This window comes from Dendropsophus ebraccatus, chromosome 13, assembly GCF_027789765.1.
Source record: "Dendropsophus ebraccatus isolate aDenEbr1 chromosome 13, aDenEbr1.pat, whole genome shotgun sequence".
NCBI classification, from domain to species: domain Eukaryota; kingdom Metazoa; phylum Chordata; class Amphibia; order Anura; family Hylidae; genus Dendropsophus; species Dendropsophus ebraccatus.
This window is the reverse complement of record NC_091466.1, coordinates 39,046,355-39,052,639: the sequence shown is the minus strand read 5'-3', so window position 1 is coordinate 39,052,639 and position 6,285 is coordinate 39,046,355.

Sequence of the window (6,285 nt, the reverse complement as noted above, 5' to 3'; positions counted from 1 at the left end):
CCTACGTACAATGTGCAAAGGTGTATGTGTCCTGGGCATTTATGCAAACACTTTAAAGTTCGGGAACTTCGGGAACATAATGGGGGGAAGGCGGCAGTCTCGGAATATAGGCTAATAATGACCATCTGGGAAAATCCAGAGGAGGCAAATGAGATAAGACCAAAATTGAACTCTTTGGTATCAACTCCACTATCCGTGTTTGGAAGAAGAAGAGGGATGCAGTCCCAACTGTGAAACATGGGGTAGAAATATCATACTTTAGAGGGCTTTTCAGCAAAGAGAGCAGGAAGACTGCACAGTGTTGAAGGGAGGATGGATGAGACCATGTATCGCAAGCTTTTGGCCAACCTCCTTTCTTCAGTAAGAGCATTGAAGACGAGTCATGTTGGATCTTCCAGCATGACAATGACCCAAACACACAGCCAGGGCAACTAAGGAGTGTCTCTGTAAGAAGCATTTCAAGGTCCTGGAGTGGCCTAGCCAGTCTCCACACCTGAACCCAATGGAAAATCTTTGGAGGCAGCTGAAACTCAAAACCTGACAGATTTAAAGATTTGTATGGAGAAGTGGGACCAAATCAGGCTGCAGTGTGTGCAAACTTGGTCAAGAACTACAGGAAACATCTGATCTCTGTAAATTATTTTGTGCAAGTAATTGTTTAAGATGCGAGTAATTATTATTATTTAAGATCTTAAGAGCTGTATGCGATAGCGATCAAGTGTCGTGGGAGGCATGGCGATAAAAGCACTATAAGCATGGTAATAGAGCGATTTTAAGGAACATATATTTGTTAAAAATGGTTAGAATTTTTTAAAAGCCATCAAATAAAATAAAAGTTATACATGTTACATATCGTTGTAATCATAACGACTTGAGGAACATATATTACAAGACAGTTTTACCCCAGGGCGAACGGCGTAAGAAACAAAGACCCCCCTCCCCCCCCCCCCCCAAATAAAAAAATGTTTTGTTTTTTTTTCAATATTACCACACATTGAAATATTTTCTGGTTTTGCAGTGTACTTTATGCAAAAAATGAGCCTGTCATTGCAAAGTACAATTAGTGGCGCAAAAAATAAGGGCTCATGTGGTTTTCTAGGTGGAAAAAATGCAAGTGCTATGGCGTTTTAAGCACAAGGAGGAAAAGAGGAAAACGCAAAAATTGAAATTGGCAAGTCTCATCCGGCGTCCCAGCCACCATTTACCATTTGATAAAGGCATGACAAGTTTAAATTACTATTGCTATGTCAGGGAGTAATCTGCAGTTTTTCACAGTTTATTTGGATACAGAAGTGATAAGTGACAGCTTAGTGTGTTTTAAGCTTTATCACCCATGATAGGAGCAGTACACTGAGTACCCCCAGCTGGGTGGACCTGCTTTAATCAATAGAGTCTGTCTCAATCAGACGGTAATTCACAGTAGAGAACATACAGCACTAGAATTTTAAATGCAATATACAAGCCAGCTTTTGAATTCTAATAAAGAAATAATAAAAGTATTGTTTTCTGTTCAATCATATAAAAGGATAATCTTACACTTGTATAATCTTTGGCGTTTAGGGTGCCTTCACACCTACCGGATCCACAGCGGATCTCACTTCTGCGGATTCGAAGCGAGAACCGCTGCGAATCCGGTATCAATTCACCCCTATGATAGCACATATTTGCAGCGGGATTGACATTCCGCTGTGAATATGTGCTTTAACTCCCTGGTGCCCGCATCCCCGGCGCATCCCCCCATCAGCCCACCCCTGGCCCGCGGCTGCAGTGAGGCTGCCGGCTCCGGTCCCGCTCAGATCAGCTGGAGCCGGGAGCCTCACTGCAGCCTCACTGAAGCCTGTGCCAAACGGGAGTATCTGTGCCCTAACTTTGCACCTCCCCTCCTCCCCACCCTCTCCATCATTAGGAATGATACAGATAATTACCCGCCTAATGTTAGAGCTATACTACTTCACACTATAACGCTAGCAAGATTAAAAATTGCAAGGAACTGGGGCTCTAATAATATTCCAACCATCTCTTTCATAATTAACATTTGAACCTAACCTGCTGGTATAAATATGAATTTGCGTTAGCCTCCAATTCCATCACTAAATTTTATTTATGCTGGGATATCTGGTTGTCTAGCACCTACAATACAACTCACACAATAAGAAACACCGCAACTCTTTATTGGAACTTGGTACGAATATTTGTGCTACAATGTAATGATGGTAAATTCATGACCTTGGTTAATTGTTTATTTACCGTTACGTTTTTTTCTGTTCCCCTTCCTCTTGATTTTACAGGGAATGTAATTGTTGTAACTCACTTATTGTTTAATTTTTGACATGATTTTTTGACATGATTCTCGTTAGGGATGGTCCGAACCTGCCGAGGTTTGGGTTCGTATGAACCTGAACTCTCGGCATCAGATTTCCGGTGTCTGCCCGCTCTGTGCAGCGGGTGGATACAGAGGGAGGACCGCCTGGAAAACTGGGATACAGCCTATGGCTATGGCTGTATCCCAGTTTTCCAGGCGGTCCTCCCGCTGTATCCACCCTCTCCACGGAGCGGGCAGACAGCGGGAATCATTGCCGAGAGTCCGGGTTTGTACGAACCCAAACCTCGGCAGGTTCGGACCATCCCTAATTCTCATACAATGTTCTAATTGTAAAAATTGGAAATTCTTTAATAAAAATGATTGATGATTGTGCAGTACAGATTCACACAGAACGGATTTCATGCTGCAAATTCGCAGTGAAATCAGCTACGGATCCCTTACCTGTCATTTTCAACCAGATTACATAGTCGCAGCAGGATTGACATCCTGCTGCGTGTATGTGAGTGACAGCCTCCTGTCCCCTTGTCCTTTCCAGGAACTAGCCTGGATAGGACAAAGCTACCGAAAGAGGTCTACGTGTCCTATCACACAACACAGGTAACTGGGAAGCCCCGGAAGCTTAGCTACACCCAAATAACCACAGCTGGGTCTTGAATCACCTTATTAGGATGGGTAGCTCGACATTGTAGGGCACAAGGTGGTCAGACATAGTCTAAACACAGGTACAAGTACAAGTATTTCACTCTAAAGTATTTCTTCAAAGTTCTGGCAGAGTAAATTGCTACACTGGGTTGGGGCTCCTTCGACAAACTCTTCTCATCTACTCTACTCAACTCTCTAAGCACCGCTACAACTACCTCTCTTCTACTCTTCTTCTCCAAGCACCTCCTCAAGCACAAATGAGTTTACGCACTAAAGTCTGTATAAAAGATTTATCTACTGGTTAAAATGTATTGTACTACTTAAGAACTTTATAGTAAAGCTGTTCTATTTTTACAATACTGGGACTCTGTCATGCTTCATACGCGCCAGAACCCATACACACCATCCGCACACCTTGGGTAATTTTTTCCCTTTTCTGTGGGTGGCGGTACCGATAGTCAGGGTGGGTCAGTTGCCCCTCAGGACTAACATGACAAGAGCCCAAGGGACCCACTACAACCCGGCAGATTACCGACCATTGGGGAACATAGCCAGCCACACAAAAACAAGCAGGTACCAACAACACACCTGTGTTGTCACAGCGAAGACTACCATCTTTGGCTGAGCTATCACAACCACCAGTAATAACATCACCCTGTGGGTCACCACACATAAGTACCATTTGCTGCTGCTGCCACCACCTCCTCAAGTATGTGTGTGTGGGAGCATTTTGCATATAGGGGAAGCAATAGCACTAAAATTTAGAAATAATATAATATATGACCTGGGGTCAAGGAGGAGATCAACCCCCCTTACAATCCCCTTAGTATTGCTGGATTGAAGGGAAATTCCACAATAAGGCTGGGTTCACACTACATTTTTGAAATTCTGTTTTTGTAAACGGATGAAAAAAATGGATTTGTTTCTCCATTGACTTTCAGTATAAGAAAAAAAACTGATCAAAACAGGTCCGTTTTTGTTAACGGACACAAACTACGTTTTTGTCTACGTTAAAAACAATGGTTCTGTTTTGATCCCTTTTTTACAATAAAAGTCAATGGAAAAACGTATGCACACAAATGCATCTGGTTTTTTTTATCCATTTTTTTTAAGAAGAAGAAAAAACATTGCAAAAACAGTGTCAACCCAGCCTAAGTAGTAACATCTAAGGGTGCCTTTACACAGACAGATTTATCCTACAGATTTTTAAAGCCAAATCTAGGAATGGATTTGAAAAGAAGAGAAATCTAAGGGTCCTACTACACGGAGCGATTTTTAACGATTAACGACTAACGATAAACGACCGCAAACAAGATTGTTTATCGTTAACCTGAAATCGTTCACCATATTACACAGAATGATGGTTGTTAGTTAAGTTATTGCGAACGTTACTATGATCGTTTATTCCTTCTGATCCCAGCAAAACAATGAACAATGTGCAATTACACGGAACGATTAGTGAAAAAATGCGGAACTTGAGCGAACGATTGTGGAATTACAGCGAACGATTAACAATAATTTTAGGTTCAGATCTAAATCAACGATCAACGACATATGAACGATTTTTCGATAGTTGCCTGCAATTACACAGAACAATTATGGTTTAAATTTGAACGATTTAACTGTTTTTCGCACGACAATCGTCCCGTGTAATGGGGCCCTTAGTCTTTCCTTTATGACCTGTTCTCTGTTTATTGTCTGTTCCTTGCTTTGGCTTCATAAAATCTGTCAGATAAATCTCTTTGTGTAAAGGCAACGTTGACTTCACATGGACACTGCATCTGAGGGAACAGTGTATAGTGTAAAAAGCTAATTGTCATACCTCCTTGGTAAATGAGGCATTCAATTCCCCTTCCCAAAACCTTAACGGATATAACTTTGTAAAAGTATGGTGCTCATCCATAAATTTGTATAGATTTTGTATCCCTTTTTTTAATCTCAAATCTTATTTTTATTAGGGTATATTCACACGGGCGGGCTCGCAGCGAGATTCTCGCTGCGAGCCCGGCAGGTCCTGGCAGTTCCCATACACTACATACTTGCTGCGGTCTAAACGACCGCAGCGAGTATGTAATTATACCGCCCTTAACCCCTTCTGCTCCCCCGCTGTGTATATACTTTACCTGTCCTCGCTGCACGGGTCCGGCGTCCTGCTCTCCCGCCCGGCCAATCAGTGGCTGCGGCTGGGCAACACACTGATTGGCCGGGCGGGAGAGCAGGACGCCGGACCCGTGCAGCGAGGACAGGTAAAGTATATACACAGCGGGGGAGCAGAAGGGGTTAAGGGCGGTATAATTACATACTCGCTGCGGTCGTTTAGACCGCAGCAAGTATGTAGTGTATGGGAACTGCCAGGACCTGCCGGGCTCGCAGCGAGAATCTCGCTGCGAGCCAGTCCGTGTGAATATACCCTTAAGAAAATCTTTAGAACACAACAGAAACGTTAATAGACATAACAGAATGTGAGGATTCAGCAACACAATCAGGTTTTAGTTGCATTGTATCTCTTTAACCCTTTGAGGACCAAGCCCAAAATGACTCAGTGGAACGTGCAAATTTTCATTTTTGTGTTTTCGTTTTTTCCTCCCCTTCTAAGAGTGTAGTGCTCTATTGTCACCTGATTCGTGTTGACCCCCGTCTGCCATCTTGTGACAATGATGTAATCTTCAGGCGGCCGGCCGAACCGCTCCGACCGTCCCTAGTGCCGGCCACCCTCTGCCGCATCATCAGCTGCTCAGCCGTGATTGGCTGAGCACAGTTATGCTCAGCCAATCGCGGCTGAGCAGCTGATGACGCAGCAGAGGGTGGCCGGCACGAAAGAAGGTTGGAGCGGTTCGGCCGGCCGCCCCGAAGATTACATCATTGTCACAAGATGGCAGACGGGGGTCGACACGGAACAGGTGAGTATAGAGCACTACACTTCTGTACCCGTACGGCATATGTCCCCAAGAGGAGTTCAGAGGGGGGCCGTGCCGCGACCCCGCTCTGAACTGCCGCAATCCCGACTGCTATTTGCAGCACGGGACCACGGTTATTAGTAGGAGCGGGCCGATCGCAGCTCCCGCTAATTAACACCATTAGATGCAGCTGTCAAACATGACAGCTGCATCTAACAGTGTTATTTGCAGCTCATCCCTGGTGTCTAGGGGCAGGATCCGATCGCAGAGGAGGGATCCCTTGGTCTTACCGGGCCGGGCCTCAGTGTCGGAATGACGCTGCTCGCGGCTCGGTATTCTATTGCAATGGTCTGCAGCAGACCAAAGCAATAGAGCACCGATCTCATGGATCGGTGCTGTATAATACAGCTACACTGATCTATA